The sequence below is a fragment of the Rana temporaria genome, chromosome 2 (genome assembly GCF_905171775.1).
Source record: "Rana temporaria chromosome 2, aRanTem1.1, whole genome shotgun sequence".
NCBI lineage: Eukaryota > Metazoa > Chordata > Amphibia > Anura > Ranidae > Rana > Rana temporaria.
The window spans coordinates 342,487,335-342,505,492 of record NC_053490.1 but is presented as its reverse complement, the minus strand read 5'-3'; the positions used below and the strand labels follow the sequence as shown (position 1 = coordinate 342,505,492).

General features: G+C 41.9%; 1 protein-coding gene across 2 annotated transcripts in view; it reads right to left on the bottom strand.

The window, feature by feature from the left end:
* LOC120927103 (Krueppel-like factor 15) overlaps positions 1-18,158 on the bottom strand; it is a 69,543-nt gene that overhangs the window by 39,299 nt on the left and 12,086 nt on the right. Inside the window, exon 2 of one of the 2 annotated variants that reach the window (XM_040337536.1) lies at positions 15,535-15,616. The exons of the other annotated variant lie outside the window; for it this stretch is intronic. The gene's annotated coding sequence lies outside the window, so the exon portion shown is untranslated. The remainder of the gene's footprint in view (positions 1-15,534; positions 15,617-18,158) is intronic. 2 annotated transcript variants of the gene reach the window in all.

Genomic DNA, 18,158 nt, shown 5'->3' with positions numbered 1-18,158 from the left:
TAGCGCTGGGAGAACACAATGGCTTCATTGGACGGACTCCCAATCGGTGTCGATAGGGGAATCTATCGATTTGCTTGTCTATGGCCCGCCTTACTGTAGAGGAGCCTTTCTGCATGTGGGGGTTAAATCTCTGGAGGTTAAATCTCTTTTCCTCAATATAACCTCTATTGAGGTTAATCTGATTGTAGTCACTAAATACATGCCTGAGTTGAACAAAATTCACATTTCAGGACACGTTTCGAATATAGATATGCATGAAAAGTGACAACTAGTATAATTAAATTTTTATTCAGGCTTTATAAGCCATCATTGTAAAATGATTGCAGAGGTTTTAAGGCCAACAATTCATTGAGTGCATTTGCCAATCCTAGGGAGAAATTGTGTCCTCAGTTCAATGTTACTTTACATTGCTATTAAAGAGTACAATATCTTTATACTATATGCCACGTGTTTATTTTTATTTAAATCCTGTAGGCCAGGGGTCTCAAACTCAAATGACCTGAGGGCCACAAGACAAGTTTTCATATGCCATGGGGGGCCGCATGCAAACTTTCAAACTTCAAAAACAACAGTACTGGTGTCAGCGAACACATTATTAACCCCCAGCACTGGTGTCAGCGAACACATTATTAACCCCCAGCACTGGTGTCAGCGAGCGCATTATTACCACCAGCACTGGTGTAAGTCAGGGTTTGACAAATTTGCTTGGAATCTAGGAGCCAGCTAAAAAAGTTAGGAGCCAGAAAACGCACCCCGTCCCGACGAGCTTGCGCGCAGAAGCGTACACATACGTGAGCAGCGCCCGCATATGTAAACGGTGTTCAAACCACACATGTGAGGTATCGCCGCGATTGGTAGAGTGAGAGCAATAATTCTAGCTCCTCTGTAACTTAAAACATGCAACATGTAGATTTTTTTAAATGTCGCCTATGAAGATTTTAAAGGGTAAAAGTTTGTTGGCATTCCACAAGCGGACACAATTTTGAAGCGTGACATGTTGGGTATGAATTTACTCGGCGTAACATTATCTTTCATAATATTAAAAAAAATGGGGATAACTTTACTGTTGTCTTATTTTTTAATATAAAAAAGTGTAATTTTTTCCCAAAAAAGTGCGCTTGTAAGACCGCTGCGCAAATACGGTGTAACAGAAAGTATTGCAATGATCGCTATTTTATTCTCTAGGGTGTTAGGATAAAAAATATATATAATGTTTGGGGGTTCTAATTAGAGGGAAGAATATGGCAGTGAAAATAGTGTAAAATGACATTAGAATTGCTGTTTAACTTGTAATGCTTAACTTGTAATACCAACGGCCACCACCAGATGGCGCCAGCTCACATCTGGTGGTAATAACTTGTAATACCAACGGCTCACCACCAGATGGCACCAGCTCAAAAAAAAAAAAAAAAAAAATTTTTTTTTTTTTGCTCCCCTCACTTCCACCCTGCCTGAGGGCCATTTATAACTGGTCCGCGGGCCGCAAATGGCCCGCGGGCCGATACTTTGAGACCACTGCTGTAGGCTCTGAAAGTTAGGGTGGATGCATTTCTACAAGCTACTAATTTTGGCACAAGTTGTTTTTATGTCTCACAGATTTCAACTCATTCATGTCAGCAGCACAGCTGTTTATCATACATAGCTCTCTCCTTACAGTATTGGATATACTGCATGATTCAATTCCGTTCTATTATTGGGACATCTAGGAGAAAGTAAGAAGGACTCTTAGGGAAAGCATGACTTAACAAAATTTACAAAAATTAAATGTAAGAAAGGAGGCAAAAAAAAAACCTATGTATAGACTAACCTTGCTGAAAATGCTGATTGATTGGCAGTCATGCTAACACTCCAGCTTTAAGGTCTCATGCACACTGGACGTTTTTTCAGCAGCTGTTTTTTTGGCTGTAGTGTTTTTTTTCTACCGTCATTAAACTCTCCAATCATGTTATCCTATGTGTCCATTCATACATAGGCTGATATCAGCCAATTTGGGCAGTTAAAAAAAAAACTCCAAAACTAGTGGGTTCTGAGAGACGCTTTTCAGCTGTAACAACGCTCCAACGCTGATAAACATTGATAAATGTTGATAAACACTCACCAGTGTTTTTGATCCTTAAACGATACAAAACGCTAACGCTGTTAAAAGCTAAGAATATCTAAAAAACGCCATTGCAGAAACGTTGAAAAACTCACTACAAAGCTACTGCCATTTTTATAAAATTTATTTTAACATCCAGCGTGCATGAGGCCCAAGAGTCACTGAGAACAGAATAAGCAAGAAGATCAGAAATGCTGATCTTGTTTGTACTTCTTTTGTGGCAGTAATTAAAACTATTAAAACCATATTCATAATGGTGGTCTATTAGTCCAATCTACATTGAGATCTACTATCAAGTTTTGAAGAAAAAAAAAAATTATACTTGTTTAAATAAAACATGTATGACTGATTCCAGATGTTAAAGTGCAAAAAATATATGTACATACATTCACCGCACTACCAGTTAACAAAATATTAATGGCAGCCAACACCACAAAATTAGATCAATTTTGAAAAAACAAGTAAAACAAAGAAAATAAGTGCAGCGCTAAAAATATAAGTGAAAAACAAGAAAGACTTCAAGGATGAGTCTTATAAAGTGGTGCGAACACCAAAAGTGCCCAATATAGTCCACAAATGTAATGAACAATTAATATAGAATGTCTATGGAGAAAATCACAACATTCCAACTAAAAGTGACTGTGTTGAAAATATGATAGTAGATCCACCACCAGTTGATATGATGAGAGGCTTACCAGAGGGATCGGACCTAAGTATATACTTATCAGGTCACTCAGGCTTAAAGGATAAAAACGATATCCAAACTCCAAAATGACTTGAATGATGAACAGGTTGATGGAAACTCAGTGCTCAGATACTATTCAGTATGGGACCAAACGATGGAAAACCAGACAGATGATATCAATAGGCAATTCCACTGGTATGTGTTCAAATTGTCTCAGAGTATGAGGAGCAAAAAAGAGAAACGAGGGTGCACATAGCGTAAATCCATATAAAAAGTTCACTTTGAAGTAAAAGATAAAAGTTTACACTCACATTTCAGAAGAACATGACAAGCGTATAAAACAATCAAGCAGTAGGGTCAATGTCTCGTCCCGACGCGTTTCGTTCTCATGAACGTCATCTGCGGCACATCAGTGCTGCAGAAACACTTGGTGACGTGGCAAATCCCATAAGTGCAGTTCAAGCTGGCGAAGTGGCAAGCACAAGTAGTGTCCCACTGCCACCAAGAAGAAGACAAAGACAGGCCCGTCGTGCCCATAGTGTCCTTCCCACAGAATTTGCCAATCCTAATTGGGAGCCCACCACTTCTGCAGCACCCGTACTTCCCCCATTCACTGCCCATCCCGAAATTCAGGTGGAAACAGTTGATTTTACGGCACTTGATTTTTATTCGCCGTTTTTCACGGAAGATCTCTATAGGTCTATTGTGGACCAAAGTAATTTGTATGCTGGTCAATTCATCGCCGCTAATCCCCAGTCCTCCCTTGCCAGAGAATGGAAACCAATTACGGTTTCTGAATTTAAGACCTTTCTGGGCCTATCCCTTGACATGGGCATAGTTAAATTGAGTGAGCTGCGGTTATATTGGTCCATTAGGAAAACAAGTGATGAGCGCAATCCTAAATGCACTAAATCGTAAACAAATTAATATAATGATAATTCATCGAATAAAAATAACTAATAAAATAAGCACTGTGTCATATAATTCAAACCAAATAAGATGCGTGGAAGGCTATAAAAAAGAGGTAAAACTAAATAAGTGCTAACTGCTGAACCAGTCTGTGAAAAGGAAATCAATCAATAAACACAAAGTGATGAGTGTCCAATGGCTTTCAGATCAGTGCTACCAATTGCAACACATATATGCTTCACAGATGAATCTTCTTAGATGGTGGGCTCACAGAGCGCTTACCTCCCCCTTGCATATCTATGGCCTGAAGTAACTGCAACCAAACTTGATTGATCCTAGAGCGGTGTCCTGGTATCTGTGGTGTAACTCCTGGTCTCCAACAAAATGGGGACTCGCCGTAGGATGCACTTCCGGTCACGTCTAGAAGTTTGGTTGCAGTTACTTCAGGCCATAGATATGCTCAGGAATCTTTTTTTGCCATACTAAATTTCCCTTTGAAGCTGCCTGGTATCAGAAGTATTTGATGAGTCCAACATCCAGCTGTCTATCTTCATGATCCTGGATTGTCATTCCAAAGCCTTGTTTGACTTCTGGCGACATGTCCCCACAAGTCCACCATTTCCGGTAAGCTGATATTCACACTGGTGGAGGCGTTTTATCACTTTAAAGGAAGACATCAATATCTTCTACGTTGATTTATTTTCTCACCGCGTGGAACTATCATCTTTATGGACTACTTTTTATTTTAAAAAATGTTGTGATCACCAATGATTACTGCTCCTTTATTTGGTGTGGTTTAATCACATGGACACTTTTTGGTATTAAGTTGCATTTGCAATCATATTTGAGCACAATTTATATTTTGCTATTTTTATCCAAGTATATTGTCATAATTTTTTTTTACTTAAAAAAAACAACTTTATTCAGTCAAAGCACATAATACAAAGCAGGTCAAACACATTTGTCAATAAAAATACAGTGTCATACGGTGAAATGCATGTTCATCTTGTTCACTCATATACCTCTAGTCATAGTATCACATGGTCACCAGGGCAAAGGAACATTTTAATATGGAACAACCTCCGGGCAAGTCATGATCAGACACACGCCTCCCCATCCTCTAGCCATCTATCCCAAACCTTGGAATACTTTTGTGTGGCGCCCCTGTGTGTGTAAATCAGCTTCTTAAATGGCAAGGTGTCATTAACAGCCTTTTTCCACATCGGTAGCGTGGGGGGCAGGTCCTGCATCCATCTCTGAGCAATTACTTTTCAAGCTAAGAATAAGGTTTCCAAAATTAAAATTGTGTGATATTTATCCACCTCTACGTCAGGCAGCAGCCCCAGAATACACAGCTTAAAGTCAAGTCCCACAGGGTACCCCATATTGTCATGCAGAAATATTGTCATCATTTACATGGTTTAAGCGCTACACTTTGTTTTTCTTTTTCGTTTTTGCTTTTTTATTCAGAATTAGCCGTGTTAGCAGCTGTGCATCTTAGGCAGCACAGTGTACACCACATTTTCCATAGATATACAAGGGGGAGGTAAGCGCTCTGTGAGCCCACCATCTAAGAAGATTCATCTGTGAAGCATATACAGGTCATTCTCAAAAAATTAGCATATTGTGATAAAGTTCATTATTTTCTGTAATGTACTGATAAACATTAGACTTTCATATATTTTAGATTCATTACACACAACTGAAGTAGTTCAAGCCTTTTATTGTTTTAATATTGATGATTTTGGCATACAGCTCATGAAAACCCAAAATTCCTATCTCAAAAAATTAGCATATCATGAAAAGGTTCTCTAAACGAGCTCTTAACCTAATCATCTGAATCAACTAATTAACTGTAAACACCTGCAAAAGATTCCTGAGGCTTTTAAAAACTCCCAGCCTGGTTCATTACTCCAAACCGCAATCATGGGTAAGACTGCCGACCTGACTGCTGTCCAGAAGGCCATCATTGACACCCTCAAGCAAGAGGGTAAGACACAGAAAGAAATTTCTGAACGAATAGGCTGTTCCCAGAGTGCTGTATCAGGCACCTCAGTGGGAAGTCTGTGGGAAGGAAAAAGTGTGGCAGAAAACGCTGCACAATGAGAAGAGGTGACCGGACCCCGAGGAAGATTGTGGAGAAGGACCGATTCCAGACCTTGGGGGACCTGCGGAAGCAGTGGACCGAGTCTGGAGTAGAAACATCCAGAGCCACAATGTACAGACGTGTGCAGGAAATGGGCTACAGGTGCCGCATTCCCCAGGTCAAGCCACTTTTGAACCAGAAACAGCGGCAGAAGCGCCTGACCTGGGCTACAGAGAAGCAACACTGGACTGTTGCTCAGTGGTCCAAAGTACTTTTTTCGGATGAAAGCAAATTTTGCATGTCATTCGGTAATCAAGGTAAAGTACCCACAGTCAGTGATAGTCTGGGGTGCAATGTCAGCTGCTGGTGTTGGTCCACTGTGTTTGATCAAGGGCAGGGTGAATGTAGCTAGCTATTGTCAGGGAAGGTTCCCCCTGCTGGTGTTACTGCTATGTTATCCTTGGGCTGCAGTACTGGCGTCCACCAGCGGGGCGTTCTTGGCAGTATGGAGCATACAGCCCTTCCTGCGTTCAGGTGTGACCTGAATGCAATCAGCACGCCTCTATAAATACCCGGCGTGTGTAATCACTCCTCGCCCTGGTATCGTCATACCTCCTGGACCTGAGCCTGTTATCTGACCCTGCTATCTGGACTCTGTTTCTGTTCCTTATCCTGAGCTTATCCTGGACCCGTTCTTCCCTTTGCCTGTTTACATTGGTTCCTGTTCCCTCTTGGATTCCTGCCCCGCAGCCTGTCCATCCATCCGCTCCCTGATCCGCTGTGTTCCCATCCTCACCCATCTACTGACGTCCCATGTGTATGACCTCGGCTTGGCTCGTTTATGAATACGGTATTCCCCTTTATTTGTACATACTGTTTGTTGTTTTATTGTGCACTGGTGGTTCACACATTTGTAAATAAACCCCTTTTATTTCACTACTCACCTTGTTTGGTTCCTCTGTGCGGTCACACAGTCTGATCTACCAGCATTCCTGACAGCTATTAGGAGATTTTGGAGCACTTCATGCTTCCATCTGCTGAAAAGCTTTATGGAGATGAAGATTTCATTTTTCAGCACGACCTGGCACCTGCTCACAGTGCCAAAACCACTGGTAAATGGTTTACTGACCATGATATTACTGTGCTCAATTGGCCTGCCAACTCTCCTGACCTGAACCCCATAGAGAATCTGTGGGATATTGGGAAGAGAAAGTTGAGAGACGCAAGACCCAACACTCTGGATGAGCTTAAGGCCCGCTACCGAAGCATCCTGGGCCTCCATAACACCTCAGCAGTGCCACAGGCTGATTGCCTCCATGCCACGCCGCATTGAAGTCATTTTTGCAAAAGGATTCCCGACCAAGTATTGAGTGCATAACTGAACATAATTATTTGAAGGTTGACTTTTTTTTTTTATTAAAAACACTTTTCTTTTATTGGTCGGATGAAATATGCTAATTTTTTGAGATAGGAACTTTGGGTTTTCATGAGCTGTATGCCAAAATCATCAATATTAAAACAATAAAAGGCTTGAACTACTTCAGTTGTGTGTAATGAATCTAAAATATATGAAAGTAATGTTTATCAGTACATTACAGAAAATAATGAACTTTATCACAATATGCAAATTTTTTGAGAATGACCTGTATGTGTTGCAATTGGTAGCACTGATCTGACAGCCATTGGACACTCATCACTTTGATTGATTTCCTTTTCACAGACTGGTTCAGCAGTTAGCACTTATTTAGTTTTATCTCTTCATAGCCTTCCACGCATCTTATTTGGTTTGAATTATATGACACAGTGCGTTATTTATATGTTATTTTTATTAGATGAATTATCATTATATTAATTTGTTCATGATTTAGTGCATTTAGGATTGCGCTCATCACTTGTTTTCCTATTCCAATTCATTTGTTAGTGTTTGTACACATATAGATTTGAGCAGCACTCTTATTTGACTGCACATGTTTATTTTTTTCTTCATTCACTATTGGCTAGCGCTAAAGACACATTTTTATTTTCCTTATATTGGTCCATTGACCCAGTTTGCCATTTGCCCGTGTTCTCTGCCTCCATGGCCAGGGCACGATACAAGCAGATCTTGCGGTTCATGCACTTCAATGATAATGAACTTTGTCGTCCTCGTGGAGACCCTGAATTTGATCGCCAATACAAAATTCGGCCCCTCGTAAATCACTTCAACTAACGTTTTGCAGCCTTGTTTACTCCCCATCAAGTTGTCTGCGTTGAAGAGTCCCTGATTAAATTTTCTGGCCGCTTTTAAACAGTACCTTCCCAGCAAGCGTGCCAGATATGGGGTCAAGATGTAGAAGCTCTGTGAAAGGGTTTACAAGGGAAAAGATAGTCACGTAGAGGTGGAGAACTGCCCAGATTACATAGGGAGCGCTGGCAAGATAGTGTGGAACTTGGTGTCACCCTTATTCGGAAAGGGGTACCATTTGTATGTGGACAATTATTACACAAGCATGACACTTTTTAGTCACTTGTTTGATCATCAAATTGGCGCATGTGGCACCGTGCGACCTAATCGCCGGGGCTTACCCCAGTGGCTTGTAGATTCCCGTCTTAGGCTGGGGGAGAGAGCCAGCTCAAGGTGTAAAAATGTGCTCGCTGTGAAGTGGAGGGATAATGAGAATGTTTTCGTTCTTTCCTCCCTTCACGCAGACACGACAGTCCAATTTCGTACAGTGACTGGTGTTGTGGAGAAACCCCTCTGCGTCCACGAATATAACCAAAATATGTGAGGCCTGGACCTCAAAGACCAGTTGTTGGTGCCGTACCTAGTAAAAAGTGTCTGTATACTTATTTCAATTGGCTTTGCTGAATGCTTTTGTGATATACAGAGCTTCAGGACGAACTGGATCTTTCCTTAAATTCCAGGGAGATATTGTCCGAGCCCTCCTGTATCCAGGCGGTGCGGCACCTCACCATCCCCAACCAAATGCAGTAAGCCGGCTGCATGAGAGGCATTTTCTGTATGTCCTCCCTGGTACCCCTACCCAACAAACCCCCAAAGAAAATGTTGTGTCTATAGAAAGCGCGGATATAGGCGTGACACCCGTTATTATTGTCCACGCTGTCCTGACAATCCTGGTCTTTGCATTGGTGAATGTTTTGAACGCTACCAAACGCTAGTGCAGTTTTTGCGTAGGGTACAGCATTTCACAGACTAGGACACACTTACACAGTGTCTCCCAAGATGCCATCGCATTTTGAGAGACCCAAACCTGGAACCGAACAGTTACAGTTAAAAAAAAAAAAGTGAAAATTAAATAATAAAAAAAAAAAAGTGTTGTCGTTTTTATTGTTCTCTACCTCTCTATTGCTCTTCTCTTTTTTTTTTTTACTGTTGTATTCTGCAATGTTTTATTGTTATGTTTTATCGTGTTTGCTTTTCAGGTATGTAATTTTTTTATACTTTACTGTTTACTGTGTTCTATTGTTAACCACTTTTTTGTTTTCAGGTACGCCATTCAGCTGCAGCTCATATTTATTTATCTTGACAGCAACATCGTTTGCTCCCACGATACATAAAGCCATGACTCCAGTGCTGTAGGAGGTGATTTCACTACCACAGTTTAAAAAAAAGAGCATATATGACAAAGCATGGGGGCAGCAGGGGCAAAGAAGCGATTTGCTCCTAATACCGTACACACGGTCAAAATTCCGACCGTGTGTACGCGCCATAACTTTTGCGGGAGGATGCTTCCATGCTTCGGCATATATATATTTTAGGCACAGGTTGCGTTAAAAAAGGTTTTATTTATTACAATTTTTTGTTGTATTTGCTTTGCAGGTATGGTATGGTAAGGTTTTACTGTTATACTGTAATGTTACTTTGTTTTAATGTTAACCATCATTTGTTTAGCAGGTACGATATTCAAGTGCAGCGCAGAGTTATTTATCTTGAAAACAACCGCGTTTGCTCCGACGATACATGAAGCTGTGACTCCAACGCTGTAGGAGGTTGTCATGGATATGCAATAAAGTCTGGCAGCTTACCTGTCTCCATGTGTTCATTAGAGGCCTGACTCTCTTCCTGGCTGTCTTTTATCACCTTCCTCCCTGTATGGCTCCACCTCAGGCCATCCCAGGAAGCCTACATTAACCACTGCACTGCTAGTCTGCTTGGCTGTTCAACCTTTGTTTGTAGCTTGAGTTCCTGTCTGCTAAGTTTACCTTCCTGTGTACCGATTTTGGCTCGTATCTGACCACTCCTGCTTTCCGGTTTCCCTGACCTTTTGTCTGTCCTTCGGTTACCCTTGTCTGCCTGTTGCCCTGACATCGGCTTACCCATCACTATCGCTTGTCCTGGTTGCTGCTTCCCCTCTCTCCCTGCGGAGCGTGACCTAGGGGACCCCAGGGGTCACATCCTGGATCCAGCTGCAGCGAAGGCCATCCTCAACACCAGAGGCTCTGGTGAACACCAAGCTGGGTCTTAGACTCCGCGCCCTGGGGAATCTTGGGCTCACGCTTCCTCTCTGTTCGCAGCAGTCGGCTATAGGGTTTACTACCCTGTGGTGCATCCCTGACCCTAAGGGGGTGCACTTGTCATCTGGCCACAGATGACCTGACATAGGTGATTTAACCACCACAATAAAAAAAAAAAAAAAGAAGAAGGAGCATATATGCCAAAGCATGGGGGCAGCAGGGGCAGAGGAGCAATTTGCTCCTAACTTTTGTGGAAGGATGCCCCCATGCTTCGGCATATATAAATGGTGCATGTATGCCCATCATTAGAAGTGGGTGGATGAAGGGAGGTATTCTAATGGTGGGCATACCCACCAATCAATCTCTTTTTTTTTTTTTCGTTCAGCCAACAGGCTGCATGAGAAAAAAAAAAAAAGAAGGATTACAATATATGCCCAACAAGGACCAGCAACGTACTGGTATGTTGCTGGACTTTGAATGGTTATACCAAAATGATGGCTGCGGTTTTAGGTATCATCTTGACATCATTCTTTTCAGCCAGTGGTCGGCTTTCATGTAAAAGCAATCCTAGCTGCAAATTAGCCTCTAGACTGATTTTACAATCAGTGGGAGGGAATGTCCCCCCCCCCAAAAATGATATATTGCTCACACATGCCATGGGCAAATGTGGAATTATACCCCAAAATACATTCTGTTGCTTCTCCTGAGTACGGAGATACCACACATATGTGAGCCTTTTTGGGAGCCTAGCCACGTACAGGGCCCCCGAAAACCAAGCACCGCCTTCAGGATTTCTAAAGTATTTTGCAGATCTTGCTTTTAGTCACAAAGTTTTGAAAATTGGAAAAAAAAAAAAATTCTTTCTTAATTTTCAAAAACAAATGATAGCTGCAAAATACTCACCATGCCTCTCAGAAAATAGCTTGGGGTGTCTACTTTCCAAAATGGGGTCAGTTGAGGGGGGGTTTGTGCCATCTTGGCATTTTATGGCCTTCAAAACTGTGATAGGTAGTGAAGAGTGAAATTAAAAATTTGCACCCTTAGAAATCCTGAAGGCGGTGCTTGGTTTTCAGGGCCCCATACGCGGCTAGGCTCTATAAAAGTCACACAAGTGGCATCCCCGAACTCAGGAAAAGCAGCAAGTAATTTTTTGTCATTATTCAATCACTTGGGACAAAAAAATTTAAATATTCAATCGGCTCAACATGCCTCTCAGCAATTTCCTTGGGGTGTCTACTTTCCAAAATGGGGTCATTTGGGGACGGTTTTGTACTGCCCTGCCATTTTATCATCTCAAGAAATGAGATAGGCAGTCATAAACTAAAAGTTGTGTAAATGTAAAAATGTACCCTAGTAGACGCTATAACTTTTGCACAAACCAATAAATATACGCTTATTGAAATTTTTTTTTTTACAAAAGACATGTGGCTGAATACATTTTGGCCTAAATGTATGACTGAAATTGAGCTTATTAGATTTTTCTTATAACAAAAAGTAGAAAATATCATTTTGTTTTAAAAATATCGTTTGGGTACAACATTGCATGACTGCGCAATTACCAGTTAAAGCAGCACAGTGCCAAATTGTAAAAAGTCCTCTGGTTTTTAAGCTGACAAATGGTGGGGGCTGAAGTGGTTAAGATAATATAACACCCAACTAGCTTTCCTAGCCCACCACATCCCTAAATCTGGCTCCTGTCACCAATCCAGCACGATCTCCGCTGCAGCACTGCTACCCTCCTTTCTTGTGCCTAGTACACACGATAGGATTTATCTGCGGATGCGGTCCTCTGGACCGTTTCTGCGGATAAATCCTCTGAGGATGATTTTGATCCGATGGAGTGTACTCACCATCGGATCGAAATCCGCGCCGAATTTACACCGCGGTGACGTGTATATAAGCAATTCCATGCATGCGTCGAATCATTACGACACATGCGAGGGACGGGTCGGACGGATCGATGCGGTGAGTCTGTACAGACCACCGGATCGATCCGCTGGAGCCGATTCCAGCGGATAGATTTGTTAGCATGCTAACAAATTTTTATCTGCTGGAAATCGGAAATATCCGCGGAAAAATATCCGCTGGAACGTACACACCAGGGGATCTATCCGCTGAAACCGATCCGCTGAGATTTTTCAGTGGATGGATCCTCTCGTGTGTACGGGGCCTTGGTCTCAAAAGAAGACACTGAGGGCCATAGAATCCGGCTGCTGGCAGTCAAACACCTGTGAAGAAGGAGTGGGGCTTACCAGCACTGTGTGTGTCCATAGACGTAATTTCTGTGGGCTCCTATAACATGTCAATACTGTAGTTGTTATAAACTAGGGGTGCAACGGATCAAAAAAACTCACGGATCGGATCGATCCTCGGATCAGGAGTCACGGATCGGATCATTTTCGGATCAGCAAAAAAAAAAAAAGACAAATCTTGGTACACCCACCAGAGTTTTTGATTTCACAGTTCTTGTCAACACAAAACGGAGCTTATGTGCTTAAATACAGTGTTTGGAAATCCGACATGTACGAAAGTGGTGTCACCAGTTCCCTACTGTGACCTGAACTATCCCAATCATCAGATCCCTTTAGTGTCATTGATCGGCGGGCTGAGTGTCTAGTGAAAATCCCCCCTACGTGCTCAGTCCATACAGATCCCCCTGATCGCCTCCTCTCTCTTCTCTGGCAAGCAGCAGGACGCCCGGTGCGGCGGCTGCAGCGGCTCCCCGTGTGGATTCCTCAAGGTGCAGCATGGAGCTCATCGCTGGGCTGTTAGGAGTCAATGACATATTGAGCTCAAGTGCCCACAAACTTCCGAGGAGCAGCCTGCATCCCCCGCGCCGGGTGGACCTCGATGGCCGCCGCTTCGATAGCTAGGCTGAAGCCGCTGCCTTTCCTATGGACCGGGAGGGCCCGTGGATCGCCGTGTGTCCCGACCCGAAGGTGCTGATCTGTACGGATCAGTTGCACCCCTAGTGACAAAACTTGATGTGTTCCCACTGTCATATGGCATTCTTGTGCCACAGTGCCTACACAACGTCACGGTTTTATCCACTAACCTCTTTCCTTCATCATAATATTTGACAGGGAAGCCATAATGCTCCCATACAGGGGATTTAAATGACGCGGGGCATTCAAGCTCCTCCGTTCGCCATTACCACGCTGGTGTGGACTGAACATGCGCAAATTATTATTATTTTTTTTTTTAGAAAACAATCCTCGGATCACGTGTGTGAGGTTCGGATCAATCTTTTTCGGTTCGGATCACGGATCAATGACGATCCGTTGCACCCATTATATAAACCCATATTTTATTATAATAGTTTTTCGGCCTGCATGAATGTAGTTTTTCAGCTCTTCCTCCCATTTGTGTAGAAATGTCAGGATCTGGTTGAGGTCTCTCTTTGGCTAAACAAGAGTACCGTAAGGACAGAGGATTGACAGATAGGGGTTTCATCTATGCGCAAAGAGTTTTAAAATATGGTTTTAGTGCAGAACACTTTTACAGCATCTGGCAAAGAGATAGAGTAAAGTTGGAAATGTCTTATGAAATCCAGGTTTGTAGTGTAAGGCAGACATAAATCTGGGGGTAATGAGGAGGGGTAATACAGGCCATATACGGACCGGGTACCATGGGTTGCAGGAAATAAATTTGCTTCATTCTCCCATCAACACAGATTGTGTTAACAGGGGAATTCTTCTTGCTAAGCCCTTGTATTATATTGCTAGTGGCTATACCAGCTGCTAGCAATAATCACATGTAAGAATCCGTCAGGCCTGGTTTACCCAAGTTGATCAACTTGGTACATTCAGCCTGCCCATACTTGGTTTGAATCTCGGTCGGTTCCTGCTTAACCGTCCGAGAGTTTAACCGTTTATAGCTGCATAAGAAGGAACGTTTTTTCAGGTCTCGTTCATAGCTTTCTATCTTTTGTGTACACCAGACAATTTTTTTTACAGTCAGCAATCCAACTCAGCTGCTGTGCGGAAACATTTGAAGAACCCTTATTTACTTTAAGGAGTGGGTATACAAGCCTTTTTGAAGAGCCCCGGGAGTTTTAGTGGGATAATTTTAAGGGGATATAATTGCAGAAAAACATTCATTTTTATCATTATGCTACAGCCCAACCAACTAAATGCATCTTTGTCCCAGGGCTTAAGGTCTACTTAGATCATTCTAGCTAGAGTTTTGCTGGATGTTAGTTCATTTAAAAGTGAACTTTTCTCTAACCTGTCCCTGTAAACTATCTGTAATAGCTATGCTCATTTGCTTCCAACTTTGAAAAATGCATCTAAAATTCGAGTGACTACTGTATTAAACTGAGTTCTGAAATATAGAACTGGGATGACGTTTCAGAAATTGCTTCATTCATTTTAACTGAAGCTGTGGGGTTTGAATTTAATGCACAGGAGCTTTGTTAATTTGCAATGCTTTTGAAGTGGTGCCCTTCCCTTTGTCAGGTATATGTGGAACTAGTGTTACAATACATGGCATAAACCCATGCATGTGTCTTGCTTCATGCTTGTATTGCACACTAAAACATCTGAACTCCAACAAGACACATGGGTCTATTCTGTAATACTCATTCAATAGTAATGCTTAGCTGCTAAGACTTATCTGTTCCCATTTCCCAACAAGTTACCAAAAACCTCCTTTGGGGGGGAGGAGCAGGAAATTAAAACTCATTAAATATAGGAGGAGTTTGTGGAAAACCCTAGATCTTTAAAGCCAGTTTCATACTTAGAAAAGTTTATGCCATTATAGTAAACTAATAACTGGTCAACTTATCTTACCTTCCAAAAAAAGAACAAAACACACACAGTATTCGAACACCTAACCTTTATCAGGTACAAATTCACACAATTACATTCTCAATAGTGTAAGCTTTGGAGTTGTGAAGGACAAGTACTTTTATTAAAATTGCATTAAAGGGGTTGTAAAGGTTTGTGTTTTATTTTCTAAATAGGTTCCTTGTTGGTTCACTTACTTTTTCCTTCGATTTCCCTTCTAAAAAATATTTGTCTGAATTTCTCACTTCCTGTTTATCCTCAGTAAACTTGTTCCCATCATCCATGGGGGTTAGTTAGCCAGAACAGCTTACTGAGGAGGAACAGGAAGTGAGAAATTCAGACAAAGAAAAAAAAAAACATTTAGAAGGGAAATGGAAGGAAAAGGTAAGTGAACCAACAATGCACTAGCTTAAAGGAACCTATTTAGAAAATAAAAAACAAACCTTACAGCCCTTTAACACATAGTCCCTAGTCCTTTGAGCTCATTACTGTATATTATAACCTCCTCACTTACTTGAATAAGACAACATTCAACTGTCCTTTGCCTTGTCTTTGTTTACAGCTTCTGCTGCATCCCTCTGCAATGCCAACGGCACCTATGGAAAGGACACCATACATGTGTAGACATTAGTGGCCTTTTAATGAAAGTGCTAGTCAGCCTTGTTAATCTCCTTGCATATAATGGCTTTGTGGATTTATTTATTCAGCCCCTGTAGCCTTGATGAAAAATATATTGCTAAAGATCTCCTAGCAGTCACCTCATCCAAAATACAAATATGTCAAACATTTTAAGCAGCATTTATAGGTAAGATACATGGATGAATAAACTTCTCTCCCATAAATGTTCACTTCACTTGTTTAACAGTTGCTATGTAGGTAGCAAGAGAGAAGTTTTCCACCCCATTGTTGACTGTCACTATGTGTTGTTTACATTATCTAAGGAACAAGCATAACATTTCACCCTAGTTACATTTAAATTAGAAACATGCCTGCACAAGAAACCTTAACAAAAATGCTGTAGAAAAATTACTGCATTCAAACACACGCCATTGCATATGAATGAGCTTCTGCTCATTTAATCCCATTCCTGCACTGCATTCACTAAAAACAAAGTTTTTCCCATAGCGTAATATTTATAGAAGTGGCTACTATTTATATATAGAGGTTATATGGTCTACTCTAGTATGTATATTTTTGGGGTATAAATGTATTTAATTATTTTTATACTGATTCATATGTGTTCATTATTTAAAATTCATCAGTGGGTTTCACCAACACTTTATTATTGATGGGATGAAAGAAAAATCCTGGATCGCCGCACTCCTCAAAAAACGATGTCTTTATTCAAAACATGAAAAAACAACAAAAATTCATATGGAAAAAACAGCCAAAATTCATGCAGTCAAACAAGAAGTGGACTAGGAAAAAAATAGTTTTTTTTTCCTAGTCCACTTCTTGTTTGACTGCATGAATTTTGGCTGTTTTTTCCATATGAATTTTTGTTGTTTTTTCATGTTTTGAATAACGACATCGTTTTTTGAGGAGTGCGGCGATCCAGGATTTTTCTTTCATCCCATGGCTAATTGAGCACAGCCGAGCACCCTCTTGGTTGTTTGGGAACGGAAGCAATGGGGATAATTGTTTTATAGAGCGGTATACTTTTCTTCACTTTATTATTGATGTCACTATTGATTATTTGATTTATTTAAAGCGGATGTGCCACTAAAAAAATATATTAAAAGCCAGCAGCTACAAATACTGCAGCTGCTGACTTTTAATATAAGGACACTTACCTGTCCTGGGAGTCCAGCGCCGTCCGCAGCAGAGGATGAGCAATCGCTCGTCTCTCTGCTGCTCCCCCCGCCATCCTCATGAGGGAACCAGGAAGTGAAACGCTCCGGCTTCACTACCCGGTTCCCTAACGGCGCATGCGCGAGTCGCGCTGCGCCCGCTGATTGGCTCACACGCTGTGTGCTGGAGCCGAGTGTTCCCACACACAACGGGTGACAGACGGAAGTCAGAAAAACCCGTCTTTTGCCCGTAGCGAGTGGGCCAGAAGTGGGTGCAAATACCTGTCTTTAGACAGGTATCTGCACCCCCCTCCCCCCTGAAAGGTGTCAAATGTGACACCGAGGGGGGGGGGGGAGGGGGGCCGATCAGCATGAGTTCCACTTTAGGGGTGAGCTCCGCTTTAAGAGGTAAATTCATTGACTAGTATTTATTGTAGATTGAAATTGTGACCTAGAGGTCGACCGATAAATCGGCCGATATTTTGCCTTTTTTAAGATATCGGCATCGGCCGTTATGTATGAAAAAATTAGGCCGATTGTCTGGCCGCCTGCCCGCTCGCTTCGTTCGTTGCTGCTGACTTTTTTTTTCTTTTTTAGTTTTAGGGAAGTCGGCCAACCAGCGGGCAGGTAACAGCCAATCGGCGGCCGCCGTTGCCGACATCCTCCACTGTAAAAAAAAACGTCCCCCGACGTGCTGCGCGCCATTGCCTCTGCCTACAAACCTGTTCTGCCAGGACACAGGTTCTGTATAAACAAACAAATAGGGCTTTCCAAGTATGTACCTATACACGCATATACAGTATATACTTGTGTTCTCATGAATGATAAAGGGGTCCTGCAGGGCTCCGAAATATTGTTTCGGTTAATACAATGCGATTGCTGAACAAAGCTTTGGACCCATTCTAGATATTCGTTGAGTGATGGTGACGTACTATCGCTTTGAATGTCTTTAGTTCCCAGCCGGTGGTTGCTGTAGCCCTCATTTACATTCACAACCATTTTGGCAGGAATGTGTGCATTGGAAATAGTGTGTTTGGACCACTGGTTTTCTAGACACAGGTAGCCCTAGACATCTAGCGTCCTTTGTTGCTAGGACGCAGGCGCAGCCCCTATTACGCAAAGTCCTAGTGAATATTTTCCCTTTGAAATGGAGACTTCTGGTGAGTAGAGCTGCATTCTTGTGTGATGGGCAATGGGGAAAGGTAAGTTTTAACTTGCTTTGTTTCCAGCATTGGATATTTTGATACCCATGACAAGATCACAGTATAATGTTATTAAAACTACCACCTGTCATGTGAAACCATGGAAGCTCCCATTATAGACTCTCCTTGGGGAAAAGAAAAAAAAA